The 16,212-nt window shown below is 45.5% G+C and overlaps 1 protein-coding gene across 11 annotated transcripts in view; it reads left to right on the top strand.

Annotated features, from left to right (window-relative positions):
- Positions 1-16,212, top strand: part of ATP2B2 (ATPase plasma membrane Ca2+ transporting 2) — a 392,914-nt gene that overhangs the window by 168,066 nt on the left and 208,636 nt on the right. For all 11 annotated transcript variants that reach the window (XM_035276284.3, XM_035276294.3, XM_035276289.3 and 8 more), the window contains one exon: positions 6,270-6,364. The gene's annotated coding sequence lies outside the window, so the exon portion shown is untranslated. The remainder of the gene's footprint in view (positions 1-6,269; positions 6,365-16,212) is intronic.

The following is a 16,212-nucleotide window of genomic DNA, read 5'->3' as shown; positions in this document are numbered from 1 at the left end:
ATACAGAAGGGAAAGAGGAAGGAATGACTGAACTGAAATATGGAACAATAGAAATTACCTGCCTAATCAAAATAGCAAAGAGAAAGTAAGCTGGAAAACAAAATGAATGGAGCCTTGCAGACCTGTGGGACTATAACAAAAGATTTAACACTGCTGTCATTGGACTACTGGTAGGAGGTGAGAAAAACAGGATGGGGATGAAAAAGTACCTGAAGAAATAATGGCTGAAAACATCCCAAACTTGGCAAAAACACACAAACCAACCCTGCAGATTCAGGAAGCTGAGCAAATTCCAAAGGGATAAACCCAAGGAAATCCACATCAAGACAAAAAATAAACTTCTAAAAACTAAAAACAAAATGAAAATCTTGAAAGCAGTGGGAGAGAAATAACATCTCACCTATGGGGGTAAAAATTTCAAATATAGCAATTTCTTTTCAGAAACCATTGCAGTCAAGAGGAAGTGACACATTTCTCAAATGCTGAAAGAATAGAACTATCAACCCAGAGTCCTATATTCACAAAAATATTTTTCAGAAATGAAGGAGAAATCAAGACATTCTCAGAAGGAAAACTAAGAGAATTTTTTGCCGGAAGAACTACCCTAAAAGAACAGCTATAGTTCTCCAAACAGAAAGGAGACAATTTTTAAAAAATAATTCTTGGGACATCGGAAAGGAAGAAAGAACATGTTAATCAAAAATATGGGTAAATGCAATAAACTTTCCTTCTCTTATTGAGTTTTCTAAATTATGTTTGACAACTGAAGCAAAAATTATAACGCTGTTATGGTTCTAAATATGTATAGAAAGAACAAACAGAAAAAAATATATAAAATGGCAGACTTAAACCTTAATATACAATTATTACATTAAATATCAATGGTCCAAATACACCAATTCAAAGACAGAGATTGGCAGAGTGGATTGAAAAACATGACTGACTACATGTTAGCTGCAAGAGACTCACTTCAAATATAATAACATAAGCAAGCTAAAAGTAAAAGGATAGAAAAAAACACATGCAAACATTAATCAAAAGAAAGTGGGAGTGGCTATATTAATATCGGACAAAGTCAACTTGAGAGCAAAGTAAATTACTAGAGATAGAGGAGGCCATTATTATAATGATAAAAGGGTCAATCAGGAAGACATAGCAATTCTAAATATGTGTGCACCAAACAACAGACCTGTAAAATATGTGATGAAAAAACTGATAGGATTGACCACAATTACAATTGGAGACTTTCAACACTTATCTCCTAATAATTGATACAGCAACCAGGAGGAATATCAGCAGGAATATGGAAGAACTTAACAACACCATGAACCAACAAAATCTAACCAACATTTATAGAATCCTCCCCATAACAGCAGCAGAAATACACACTGTTTTCAAGTGTCCACAAAACATAGGCTATGAAAGACCATATCCTGGATCATAAAACAAACATCAGCAAAATTAGAAGAATTGAAATCATGGAGAGTATTTTTTCTGATTGGTGGAATGAAACTAGAAGTCAGTAACAGAAAGATGTTAGGAAAATATCCAATCACTTAGAAACAAAACAATGCATATCTAATTAATCCATGGCCACAGAGAAAGTCTAAATGTAAATTTTGAAAATATATTAGATTGAATGACAATTTAAATACAACCTATCAAGATCTGTAGAACCAGCTAAAGCATTGCTGAGAGGGAAACCTACAGCATTATGTATAACGAGCAAATAAAATATTCTGAAATCAACAATTTAAGCTTCTACTTTGAGAATCAAGAAAAGGAAGAGCAAAATAAACCCAAACCAAACAGAAGAAAGGAAATAATAAAGTTAAGAGTAGAAATCAAATAAAGTTGAAAACAGAAAAATGATTGAGAAAACCAATGAAACAGAGATGGCTTTGAAAAAATCAATAACATCGACAAATTCTAGGGAGACTAACCAAAAGGAGAGAACAAGAGAACAAGACAGTAAGAGAAGACACACATGACCAAAATTGAGAATGAAACAGAGAATAACCCTATAGACCTCACAGACATCATACAGTACGGAAACGGTGAACAACTCTGCAAGTATAAATTTAACAACCTGATAGAAATAGACCAGTTCCTCAAAAAACACAAACTACTACAATTCACCCAATATGAAACAGATAATTTTAATATTCCTATAATTACTAAGGAAATTGAATTTGTAATTTTTTAATTTCCTAATAAGAAATCCCCAGGACAAGATAGTTTCAGTGCAGAATTTTACCAAGTTTAAAAAATTAACACCAATTCTATACAGTGTCTTCCAGTAAAAAGAAGAGGAAGAAACACTTCCAATATATTTTATGAAGCTACTATTATTGTAATGTCAAAACCAGAAAAAGACAGTACAAACTACAGACTAACATCCATCGTGTATGTACATGTGAAAGTCTTTAACAAAACATTAACCAACGTGATTAAACAATGTGTAAAAAGAATTATGCATCATGACCAAGTGGGGTTTATTCCAGGGATGTGTGGTTGGCTTAACATTTAAATATCAATTTATATAATCCACCATATTTATGGGCTTAAAAAAAATCACATGATGGTATCCACCAATGTAGGAAAAGCAAATTCAACACCCATTCATGATAAAACACAGAAAAAATAGGAATAGAGAGAAACATCCTCACCTTGATAAAGAGCATTTTTAAAAACTATGTTATACTTACACTTACTGAATACTTTCCCCTGAGATTGGGAACAAGGCAAGGATGCCAGCTCTCATCATTATATTCAACATAGTGCTGAAAGTTATAGCCAGTGCAATAAGACAAGAAGACATACAAATTCAAAGGAAGAAATAAAACCCTCCCTGTTTGCAGATGACTTGATTGTCTACATAAAAATCCCAAGGAATCTAAAAACACAAACCTCCTAGAAGTAATAAGCGAGTTCAGGAAAGTTATAGGATACAAGCTAAGCATACAAAAAAATGTGTTTCTATACACTAGCAATGAATATGTGGACACCAAAATTTTAAATTCAATGCCATTTACAACCACTCAAAAAAATGAAATAGGTATAAATTTTAACAAAATATCTATAGGCTTTCTATGCTGAAAATTATTAAACACAGATGAAAGAAGTTTTAAAAGCCTAAATAAATGAAGAGACTTGCATGGATTGGAAGATGTAACATAGCAAAGATGTCTGTTCTCTGCAATTTCTATCAAAATCCCAGAAAAATTGGTACAGATGTAGAAAAGATTCTAAAATTTACAAGGAAAAGCAAAGAATTTTGAAAAAGCATGAAAATGCAAAAGTAATTGTGGTTAAAAAAAGAAAGAAAACTCGGTGGCTCAAGCCTGTAATCCCAGCACTTCAGGAGGCTGAAGCAGGTGGATCACGAGGTCAAGAGATGGAGACCATCCTGGTCAACATGGTGAAACCCTGTCTCTACTAAAAATACAAAAATTAGCTGGGCATGGTGGTGCGTGCCTGTAATCCCAGCTACTCAGGAGGCTGAGTCAGGAGAATTGCCTGAACCCAGGAGGCGGAGGTTGCGGTGAGCTGAGATCACGACATTGCACTCCAGCCTGGGTAACAAGAGCGAAACTCCATCTCAAAAAAAAAAAAAAAAAAAAAGAAAGAAAGAAAGAAAAGGAAAAGAATGAAGAATTTGTGTATCTGATTTCAAGATTTATTATATAGAAATCATGACTGCAGTATTGACAGAGATGAGACACATAGAACAATGGACTCAATACATGGCCCAGAAATAAACCCACAAAAATACACCCAACCTGGTTTTAACTAAGACACAAAAGCAATTCAATGGAGTGAAGATGATAACCTTTTCAATAAATGGTGCTAGAATAATTGGCAAAATAGGCACAAATAATGAAAATAATAATAATAACTTCAACCTAAGTCTCCTACCACATATAAAAATTAACTCACAATGGACCATGGACTTCAATGTAAAATGTAAAACTATAAAACTTGTACACAAAAAATGAGAGGCTGGGTGTGGTGGCTCATGCCTGTAATTCCAACACTTTGGGAAGCCAAAGTGGGAGGATTACTTCAGCCCAGTAATTCAAGACCAGCCTGGGCAACATAATGAGACCTTGTCACTACTAAAAATAAAAATAAAAAAATTAGCTGGGCATAATGGTGCACACCTGTAGTCTAAGCTATTCAGGAGGCTGAGCCAGGAGGCTTGCCTGAGCCTGGGAGTTCAAGGCTGCCGTTAGCTATGATCATTCCACTGCACTCCAGCTTGGATGACAGAGTGAGACCCTTTCTCAAAAAGAAGAAGAAAAAAGAAGAAGGAGAAGGAGGAGGAAGGAGAGGTAAAAAGAGAACAAGAGGGAGAAGAAGAACAAGAGGAAAGAAGAGAAAATCCATAAAACAGGCAAAAAATATCATATGACAAGGGTAAAAAGACAAAAAACATCCTGGGACAAGGACAAAAAGATAAGTTATAGACTAGAAGAAAATATTTGCAAACCACAAAACCTTTGAGGTACTGATATCTAACATATACAAAATAGTCTCGAAACGTAGCAATTTTTTAAATCCAATTTAAAAACGGACAAAAGACATCCAACACAGTATATACAGGTGGCAAATAAGCATGTGAAAAGATGTGCAACATCATTAGTCATTAGGGAAATGCAAAATAAAACCGCAATTAGGTATTATTACACACCTATCAGAATGGCTAAAATAGAAGATAGTGACAACACCAAATGTTGATGAAGATGCAGAGAAACTGGATCCACTTGTACATGATGGTGGGAATGTAAATAAAATTCATTTACCAAACTGAAAAACAGTTTGACAGTTTCTTTAAAAAAAAGTGCAAACTGCCATACAACTCAACAATTACACTTGGGCATTTATTCCAAACAAACGAAAACATTTGTTCATACAACAAAAACCTTACATAAATGTTTATAATACCCCAAAACTAGGAGTAACACAGATGTCCTTGTGCTGGTTAATAATTAAACAACCTGTAGTGCATCCATGTATGGAATACTACCCAACAATAAAAAGAAGCAAACTCCTGTTATACACAACCACCTAGAGGAATCTTCAGGGAATTCTGCTCAGTGAAAAAAGCCAGTCCCAAGAGGTTATATACTGCATCACTCCATTTATATAACGTCAGTGAAAGAACAATGTTAGAGAGATGGAAAACAGGCTAGAGGTTGCCAGGAGTTAGGGAAGAGGGGCATGACTATAACAAGGAGGTCTTGTGGGGATGAAACAGTTCTATATCTTGATCATAGTGGTAGTGGTCACACAAAACTACAGGTAACATTTCCTAGAGCTACACACACACACACACACACACACACACACACACACACACACAGACATCAAACTGCTTGTAAGCTCTGTCAATTATATGATACCACATGCCTGGTTTTTATGTCGTGCTGCTGTTGTGCAAGTTAACCTTGGGGGAGTCTGGAGGGAGGTGCATGGGATCTCTCTGTACATTTCTTTGCAATTTCTTTTGGATTCATAACTACTTAAAATAAAAAGTTACAAATAAATGAATTAATTAAGAGAGAGAGAGAAGGAAACTGACAGCCATCTCTGCTGCTGTTTATTGAGTGTTTCTAAGAGCCATGGCACTTATGCATATTATGTTTTAGTTACCCCTCATAAATATCCTGAGAAATAGGTGTTAAGATCTCTGTCCTCCAGATGAGGAAAGGAGGCTCAGGAAGGAAGTTTAAGTCACCTGCCCAAGAAAGCACCTTGTCTCTCCAGGGCACACACCTGTGACCACTCTTTCACACCCCCTCTGCCCACACAGACCGTCTTTAAAATGGGGACAACAGTGGCATCTTATGAAGATCCAGCAAAGATAATTGATATAAAGTGCTTAGCAGAGTAGCTGGAACATAGTAGGTACTCATGAAATACTTATCAAATGAACAGAACTGCTAGGTGTCTGATGTGTGTTAGTTAAATGGGGCAGCCCTCTCTCTGGGGCCAGCCACTCAACCTTCTCAGTCATAGACAGGGAGACCCCTGCCAGCAAGTGGACTTGCACCCCTGAGATGGACTCTGGGCCCAGAAGGGGCAAAGCCCACCAATGCTGGTCTAAATGCAGACAGCAAGGGCTAGGTTCCTGTCAAACCTGTCCCTAGCCTAGAGCCAGCACATCGGGGACAGTCCACACCACGGTTCCCTTCCCTCCTCCTTTCTGACCTGGATCCCTGTCGGGTCACCCACCCCTAACTAATGCCATCTTTCCCCTTTTCCAGAGCTGAACTTCGTCACACAGTCCCTAGAGCCAGCAAGACATGGGCCCCAGTTTCCAAACCCTGACACCTCTCATTTAACCAGAAGACGTGGAGGGGTGAGTAGCAGCTTTTGACAGGGCTTGGTTTGGGGGTATCAGCCTGGGAAGAGGGCTGTTGGGGGTGGGGCTTGCCAATGGAGAGTCAACTGAGCAGGGACACAGTGTGTGAAAGCAGCTCTCTTCTCTCTGCCATCCTACTGGGGACATGTGTATTGTTTATGAAACATTGGGCTGGTTTGGGGAAATTTCCAGAAAGCCCTATGGCATTTGAATTGGTAGGCCCTATGGCATGATGTAGGCTGTGGAGGAGGAAGGCCCCATGACATCACATGTTGAGTGGCCGTCAATCCAGGGTCTGTCCCAGCACTGGCACTGAAGAGCCCAGGTGGATGTGACACTGCCTCTGCCCTGGGAGGATAGACTGGTGCCTGAATGAAAAGCCAGCCACCTCACCTGGTCCTGCTTCATTCTTCTACCCTCTGGGCCATGCCCTGGCCTGCACATGAAGCTTTGGAGGTGGGGTGGTCAGGTGGGCTTGCTGGGACATGTACTGAAAACTGACAGAGACGACAGCACAGGCCAGTTAGGTGGCAGTAGTATGTTTATTGGTAGTGAGAGCTTGGGAGCTGGACTCAGTTTCAGGTTCAAATACCAGTTCTGCAACTGGGACAGCCCCTCTGAGTCTCAGATCCCTCATCCGTAAAATGGTATTTTGCAGATGATTCATATAAAGTGCTTAGCAGAGTAGCTGGAACATAGTAGGTACACATTAAATACTTATCAAATGAGTAGACCTTCTAGGTGCCTGATTCATGTTAGTTAAATAGGGCAGCCCTCTCTCTGGGGCCAAAACACCACTCAACCTTCCAGAGACAGCACATATGGCAGCTCTGTGAGATTTCTCTGGCTCCTTGCTGGAATCAACCATGTCTTCCTCTGTGCGCCTAAAGCTGTTTCTTGGGGCCTCTGTTATTTGCCTTGCTTGGCCAACTTTACGTTAGGGTGATGTACAGATCTTGGAGTCCATGCCCCATGGAACCGGCGTGTAAGAGATCAGAGCTCTCACAGCTCATCTTTCAGCATCAGACACAACTTATGTTGCACAAGCTTGTCCTCTGATCCAGAGCTTAGAGTCATCATCCCATCTGACCTTCCCGCTAGGCACTGTTAGCCCTTCTCACAAATGAGAAGGCTGACACCCAGAGAGAAGAAACTTTGCAGCCAGCATGCAACCCTGAGCTTCTAACTGTGCAAGCCAGCATCACTGGCTTCCCACTGCCTTTGTGCCTGCCTGTCCCAGAAGATGAGTAACCACACACTCGACTCAGGGAGGGAGCAAACAAGCAGACAGGCCACGTGCCTCCCTGCTCCGCCCTCAGATACCACCCAGACCTCTTGCTTCACTAAAGTTTGGTTTCTCGCCCAAACACTTTGGGATGAACCAGATTGTTTCCAAACACATTACATAATTGCTCACATATTTATTTAATGCCATCTCTTGAATATTAAATGATCCATAATACGGAACAGAAACTTGAGCATCTAAACCCAGCAGCTTTTGACAGGCATGGGTGGGAAGGAGATTGAGGAGAGCCATCCACGAGCCATCCTCGGGGGGGAGGCCATGACATTGCTCCTCTCCTCCTCCTGAGATGGGTTGACGAAGCCTTCCCATGCCCATGGGTGGCAACCAGGTAGTGGAATTTTCACCACAGAGTTCAACCTGGTATATTATATAATAATAAAGATGCATCATCTTCTCTAAAGGATGCTTGAAGCCAGGACTTGACTTTCTGTTTATTTGGTTATAAGAATTTATTGAGCACCCTTTATGTGCAGTCATTGTTATACTTTTAGTCATACTCTCATGTGCCCTTATAAATGGGACAAAGGAGACTCCTGGTCTCAGAGGGACTGGGGAGGGATGAACAGGGCCCAAGGTAATGTGAGCAGAGGGCCCCTGTGAGGAGTTTGAATTACAATCTATGTGCAGTGGTGAAGCTATTGGGAGGTTCCAGTAGTCTGACCAATATTTGAAAAACATCCCTCCAAAGCCAGGAGAGGATGGGTGGTGAGGGTCACACCAGGAAGGGCTGGGTCACAGATCTAGGTCTGGGGTGCTGGGGGGTGGGGCAGGAAAATCCAGGGAGGACATGGGGGCCACCCAGACCCTAAGTGGTGACCTTCTATTCTCAGAAGTGAGTCTGTCCAGGGTGATTCTAAGATCCTCCCAGGGCGGCAATGGAGGGCCTGACCCGATGGCCAGTAGGAATCACATCACACCAATGTCAATTATCATCTCAGCCCCTTGTCCTCACCACCAGCTTGTGACATGTGCAGTTCTGTTATCCCCATTTCACAGAAGAGAAAAGCAAGGCCCAGAGTGGTTAAGTTTAATGCCTGGGTTGCTAGGAAGTAGCATCTCACTGCACACATACAACCCATGTTGGTTGAATGAATTCACAGTAACAGCAATAGCCACAAAAATCCCCATAGCAGTCCCTTAATACAAGGCTCACTTTGTGCCAGGGCCTGTTCTGTGTGCTTTGAAATGTTTAATCATTTAGTGCCCGCAATAGCCCCATAAGACAGGCTCGACCATTCTCATCCCCACTGTACAAAGGAAGAAACTGAAGCACAGAGTGTTCAGTATTAATCCTACCTGAGTTGGGATTTGAACCCAGGTAGTGTGGCTCTGGAGTCCAGGTTTTCAGTAAAATGCAGTGCAAGTGGAAGAAGTAGCATCTGTTGGGAACCTGGCACTGTCTGCATTTCCAAGTCTAGGGTCAAGGCCACTGGCTCACTGTGGACTCCTCCCGGGGCAGCCTGGGCTGAGCCCCAGGGGAGGGAGTGTGTGCTGGCAGACCCTCAACCCTGAAGGCTGACCTGTCCTCCCTCGAGCCAGAGGGGAAGGGCCCCCCAGAGCCTCCCCTCCTGCAACTGCTGAGACGTTCCAACCACGAAGCAGCTGGAGTCACTGAGTCACCGCCTCAGTAAGGGAGTCAAGAAATCTTGTCACTCTCTTTGCTGACAGGAACATCCAGAGAGGAAAACCAACTGAGGGAAGTTGTGGAGTCAGAGAGCGTTTATGGAAAATGTTTTACTCCAAGACTGTGCCAGAGCAACAACTAAATCCTCCCCAGTGGAAACCCTCTTTAAGTAAAAATGACAGGCATCTTTCCTTATAAATAAGTTCAATCGGCAGAATTTCCACGTCAGCAATGTATTAGGCAGTTGTAATTAACACCAGTTCACAAAGCAACTGACCCATCCCTCCTTAAAATGTGGACAATAATTCCCATCTGAGGGGCTGCGCTGGGGGATGGGGTCCCCATGCTTGAGAAAGTACTTTGTAAAAGGTAGAAATTGGCACAAAGGCTTTAAAAGGACTTGAGGATTCTGAAACAGCTTATCCTTTTGGGGAGTTTGACCTTCTTCCTGCAATCCTATTCTCTTCAATGAGAGAACCAAGGAAAAAAACATGAGGCCCCTCTGTGGCCTCATGACTGCCCCAGTCTAAAATTCAGGGGAGGGAACAATCAGGTTGCATCAACACATGCCCCAAACCTCTGGTAGCCACTTATCAGAACCAGGGAGCCGTCGCATGAGGCCTTGTGTGGGGAGGATGCATGGTGCAGTGGGACACTCCGGCCACGGGTGGTCCCCCCTGCCAGATGCAGATCCCAGCTGTGCAATCCTGGACAAGTTACTTAAATGCATCCCATCTCAGTTTTATGTTCTTTAAAATGGGAGGCTTCCCTTTTGAGGATGTTGGAAGGATTCAATGGGAGAGAAAATAGGACGTTCCCAGCTTAGGGCCTGGAATATTGACGGCTGCTCTGTGGGATTTGTTCTCCTGGTAATCCTCAGTGGGAACAATTGCCCCAAATAGTGAGGAACCCAGGCACCTTTCTGCTGGGACCACATCTTTCTCTCTCAGCCACCTGAGGATTGGGCAAAGAGAGTCTGTCATCTGTGTTCATTTGTTAGGGTTGCTGTGACACATGACCACAAACAGAAATGTGTTGTCTTACATTCTGGAGACCAGACATCCAAGATCCAGGTGTCAGAGGGCTTGGTTCCTTCCGAGGACGCTGAGGGTGACTCTGTCCAGCCTCTCCTGGCTTCCGGTGGTTTGCCAGCCATCTTTGGTGCTCCTTGGAATGGAGAAGTAGCACTCTAGTCCCCCGCCTTCACATCGTCTTCCCCCAGTGAGTACCTCTGTGTCCAAAGTTCCCCTTTTCCTAAGGACACCAAGTCATTCCAGATGAGGCCCCTTCTAATGGGCCCATTTTAATTTGATCACCTCTTACAGGTGGGAACCTCTGTAAGCACCCTATGTCCAAGCAAGGTCACATTCTGAGGTATGAAGGGTTAGGACATCAACCTATCTTTTTGGGAGGACATAGTTCAACCCATAGCCCCATCGTAATGATTTGAAGCTGATTCTGGATAGACCACCAGTTCCTTCATGACATTTAGGTTCCCAAATAGACTCAAAGAATACTTTACATCATTTTCTAAAAGGCTGACATTCTTCCAAAAATCACTGATGCCTTAGCTTCCAGGAGATGCCCATTGGCCTTAAACTCCAAACTGGAACTGTGGGGTCATTATGTTACATAAAGAACCTCTAAGTTTGAAGCCTAGCTCTTTCTCAGCACAACTATGTACTGGACTCCAGAAACATGGGAAGCCAGGGACTTAGCTTTCAAGGTGGTTACAGGCAGGAAGGCCACAAAACAGGTAAGTGTGTAACTGGCTGTTGTTGGATAGGTGAGTGCCAGGAAGATGGTTTGCAGCAATGGTATTCAAAGGGTGAGAGAAATAGGTCACCTCCTGTCTTTATTTCCCTAGAATGGTAATGCCTTTCCTGGGTGCTCTGAGAACCTCCAGGGAGGCCCTGCTCCCTCTCATCAGTCACTTGACTTTCATTCTGAGATGACACTCACTTCTGAGTCTACCCCCAGAAAGGTAGGTAGTGGCACAGAGACCCAAGCCCATCACCCCCACTTGGCGGGGATGCCCAGAGAGGTGGGGGTTCAGTGCTGGACCCCCTTTATTACCAGCTCTCCATTTTTTTCTTCCCAGTTATCTCATGGATCTGGGAAAGTTAACTAAGCTCCCCCATCCCAAATTTGAGTGGTTCCCACATTGCTTGAACTGAGAGCCTACAATCCACATTCCCACCCTAAAGCCCGCACCAAGCAAAGCTTCACAAACTGGTCCCAGTGCCCCAGACTAGGCACGAGAGTGCCTGGGTGCTGGGTTTCAATCCTGGTGCTGCCGGTCTCAGCCTGAGCTTTGTGATCCTAGGTGAATCTTTCCGCTTTCCAGCCTCAGTTTCTCCATGCACAAAGTAGGGTGGTTCCTACTTCACAAATGAGGGACATCTACACAGCAGCATGTGTGGCGCTTGGCACCCAGTAGGCATTCTTCCTGTTCTCTCTCTGAGCTTCAGTTTCCTCCCCTGCAAATGAGAGTTGGACCAGGTGGGTTCTAGCCAGTTCAGCCTGGCTCTTGGGAGGAGCCTGCAGGGAGCCCGGTGTCTGCTGCATCACCCATGCCCACCCATGCTGTGGTGGGGCTGCTCTGCCTGGAGCTCACATGTGATCTGGGCCTCCTGCTCCCATCTCTGTTCGCCTCATGCCTCCTCCAGCTGCCCGTGGTGAGGTGCTCAGAGGCTCCGACCTAGCAACCAGCCAGCCAGAGATCTGAGCATGTGCCTCACTGGGTACCATAAATCCTCATCTTCTGTTCTCTCCCTGCCCCTCATCCTGCCCATCTTGTGAGCTCCGAGACCCATCAAGATTGCTGAGCTGGGAGCTGAAGCTGCCATCAGATGCTCCCCACCCCAGTTCCAGATACCCAAGCTCCAGCTAGCATTTTAGAAACAGGAGCATCTTAGCAGGGACTCCTCACTCACCCCCAGGCACCTAGCATGGACTGTGTCTTCTAGTTGGCACCCAAACAGCGCTTGTCCAACTGAATGTTTTGCTGGATCAGCTCCCCCAGACTAAAGTTCAGAGGGCAGAATGTCTTACGAGAGGCAGTGGGGGGAGGTAAATATCCAAGGGACATTTACATTTTCAAAGAGGAACTGCAATAGAATGACTGTGTAACCAAAGCAACTCATGCCCACATCTATGGGCAAGAAAGCTGGGGACAGGCTGCATTCGGCTCTGCCCTCCTCTGCAATTCTTGTCCAGGGTGAGATCTGGCCTCGAGCTGTTGGTGCTTTTTCCCTTCCATGGGAGATTCTGCCCCAACATGAGGCTAAAACAAGAAAACACACAGGAAGTGGTGTGGGGACATGGTATAGTGGAGTATGAACTTTAAGTTCAAATCTTGCTCTGCTGGGTGACCTTGGACAAGTGACCACCCCTCTCTGGTCCTCACTGGTTCATCTGCAAACAAACCATCAACCTCAAGTCCCTGGTTGTTGCAGGAACTGAAGGCACTCCTGTATTCCATGTGCTCACCGTGGCCAATTCCCACCTTCTCATCCCCAGCCTCACCAGCTCGCTGTGTGTCAGGCCTTGCCCCCTTTGCTGGGCCCCTGGCATCATGGGGACAGCTGGGCCAGGTGCCCAACCCCATATGCCAAGAGAAGAATCCACTGGGCCTGATTCTATACACCACGGGCCTGGGCCTTCCCCGCCACTTGCTGTCTTCAGTGGGGTACTGGCAGCGGCAGTGGGTGGAGCACTGTGCTGACTTGGAGAGACCTGGCAGTGTCAGCCCGTCACTGTGGGGCCCGCTCTGTGCCTCAGTTCATGCGTCTGTAACCTGGGCACAGTCCCCTCTGCCTCAGGAGCTGCATGGGGGCTAATGAGGTAACCGATACACAAGGACCTAAGAAGTAAGCTCAAGGCTGTCTGTTGCTTCTGAATTGAAATAAGCCAAAGGCTCCTGGGCTCCCAGGCCTTGCTGAGCTCCTTCAGGCCCCACTCTCAGCCTTGGCCTGTCTGGGGTTGAGGGCTCTCCTCCTCAGGGTCAGTGGGAAACTGAGAAGGAGTCGTCTTCCCTGTGCTAGCCTGAGGATAATGAAACTTGTAGGATCTTATTGTTAGAAGGAACCGAAGAGCTCAATAGTCCTGTCCAGTGCTAGGTCTTCCAGTATCCCTAACTGGTAACTTTCTCTTTCTGGCTAACTCCAGGAACAGGGGCCTCACTGCCTGATGTTTGGCAAGGAGCAGGAATGGCACAGAGTCCATGCATCTCGTGCTTAGGCATTTTCCACATAAATAACACAGTGTACCTCACTCAGGGCATGCGACTGTGGCTCTAGACACACTTCTAACGTGAATCAGCTGACTCTTGGGCTAGCGAATGGAAGACCTTGCTCAGGTTTCACCTTCTCTCTTCCCTAGAAACATCCCCAGTGGAACTTCTACCCCCACCCCATAAAGATTCATCACCCCACCATCTGTGTCCTGCAGCTCTCAGAAATGTGTCTACTGTCGAATGCATCATTGTACGCTTTGTTTACTTACATCTCTTCCACTAGACCATAAACTAATCAGGAGCAGTGGGGTGGCGGAAGGAACGTGGGCTTTGGAGTCAAACAGGTCTGGCTTTGAATCAGTGTCCACGTCGTCCTGGCTGTCTACGACCAGAGGAAGTGATCGAATCTCTCTGAGCTCACACGTCAACATCTGTGTCTTCACCATCCTTTCTCCCTCCCTGAGCACAGAGTCGAAGTCTTGCTTATCTGTGTCCCTCGTCCCCAACACACAGTAGGTGCTTGGCACTTGTTGGGTAAAGGAAGTGCAAGGAGGCCAGCAGGTGGATTGAATTATGAGGCGGCAGGGGAGGAAGTTTGCCACTAGAAGCAAACACACACTGCATTTGTGGAGTTTACAGAGTTGAAGTCAAGAGCAGAGACAAAATGGTCATGAAAATACGATGCATGAGCTTAAAATATTCTGCAGTCTGGGGTACTCAGTGAAGGGGCAACGTGTCCCGTACTCTGAGAACCTCATGGCACCACCCAGGGATCAACTCACAGGAATTGCCAGCGTTTGGAGTCCCTGGACTTCCCTTGTTTGCCAACGAAGTGTTCAGATAGTACCTGACTTAAACTGTGTTTTTAAAGCCTTTTTTAATTATTTTTTTTTTAATCAAGGTCTTGTTCTTTCACCCAGGATGGAATGCAGTGGCATGATCATAGCTCACTGCAGCCTCGAACTCCTGGCCTCAATCGATCCTCCCACCTCAGCCTCCCAAGTAGCTGAGATTATAGACATGAGCCACTGCACCTGCTTAAACCATATTTTTAAAAGCAAAAGGCTGGGAAGAGAAGAATTTGCTAGGTTGACTAAATGATATGTTTGCAGCATAGATGTTCTGCTATTTGTCAAACAGGAGTTGCTGTGATTAGAAAAATATCAATTCACAAAAAAATGAAAACATATACTCAGGGGTGAGTTCCCTACACCTGAAATATTTAAAATAAAACACATGTTGGCACACGAAGGGGGAAGATTACAGTAGCTGGGAAACTTGTTCACGTGGAAACTGCTCCTTCTCCAAGGATGCTGGAGGAAGGACAGTTGCTCAGCAGGAAATGATAGATGTTTTCTTCCTGTTCTCTATGAAGAGAAAATGATCAGGCACATTATAGGGCACAAGCAACGAGTGTCACGGGGCACAGAGGCAAGGTGGGTGGGGGACTCTGTTACCCTTTTTTCCCCTTAGTCCAGAGAGGCTTCCTGGAGGAAGCAAGAGTCCAGGCAGTTTGGCCCAGGCTCTCCTGTCCTGGCCTCTCCCCACATGACCTGTTTCAGTGGAAGCCTCCTTGGGTTGGGCCAGATGCACGCATTGTGGCCACGCTTTCCCAGGGTTCCCAGGGCCACAACATGCCAGCCAGTTATACAGAGAATCCTCAGAACAAAAGAACTTCCAGGTAGCCAGGGCTAAAGCCAGGGTGCTGCTGATAGGATCAGGAGCCTCATGCTCCTGAGAACAGAGGCCCAGGAAGAAGCCAGGGGCACAGAGCAATGCCTGCCGCCCACATTGCTTTTGACAGAGCCCACTGTTTTGCCAATCACCACACTGAGGAGGCCAGCCCACAGACCGTGGTGACCAGCCCCGCTCCCCAGCCCCTCCCCTCCCCACCCCACCTCCCTCCTCACCGATCCCCAGGCCAGAAAGGGAGGCAGCCCTGCTGGCAGCCAGGCCTGGGTACCTTGGCCGCCTTGCAGGGTGTGGCCATACATTGCAGACTTCTGCAGTGGCTGTAGGTGCCAGAGCTGAGCTGTACAGAGGGTACTTGTGTCCATGGCCTGGGATTCAGCGAGGACACCGGGGGATTCACCACCATCTCTGGCCAGGTATGGGAGGCTGGGTTCGTGGGGCACTGCCCACAGCCCTGGACTGGTTGGTCTCCCCAAGAACCTGGGACTCTAGTCCAGGGCAGGGCAGTGGTGGGGAGGTAGGAGGTTACAGAGGTGGAAAGAGTATAAGGAGAGGGATGTATGAGGCTTTGAGTCCTTGGCTGGGAGGGAGAGTGGAGGGCAAGGCCAGGCCCAGGCAAGCTTTTTAGGTATTAATGAGGAGCCCCGGGGGGCTGTCTCTGGCCTCACCCAGTTCCATAGGCATGCTCCCTCCAGAGGGCATCAAAAGCAGAAAGAGTGCAGACTCTGGAGCCAGACAACCCCAGTTCAACTCCTGACACCCAGGTGTCCATTTGGATGTTTACCTCCATCTCTCTGTGTCTCGGTTTCCTATCCTGTAAAATGAGGGTGGTGCCGACAGTTCCTATTTCCTAAGGCTGAATGAGAATCAAACGAGATAAGAGATGGAGCCCTTCAGCACAGACGAGTGCCCGGGACGTGTTAGCTCTGAGCTGCCGCCTTTCCCTCCCTGAACATGGGAGCCAACCTCAGGCAGCAAGGTTGGTG

This window comes from Callithrix jacchus, chromosome 15, assembly GCF_049354715.1.
Source record: "Callithrix jacchus isolate 240 chromosome 15, calJac240_pri, whole genome shotgun sequence".
Classification (NCBI taxonomy): domain Eukaryota; kingdom Metazoa; phylum Chordata; class Mammalia; order Primates; family Cebidae; genus Callithrix; species Callithrix jacchus.
The sequence above is the reverse complement of the archived record's forward strand: the minus strand, read 5'-3'. Positions and strand labels throughout refer to the sequence as shown.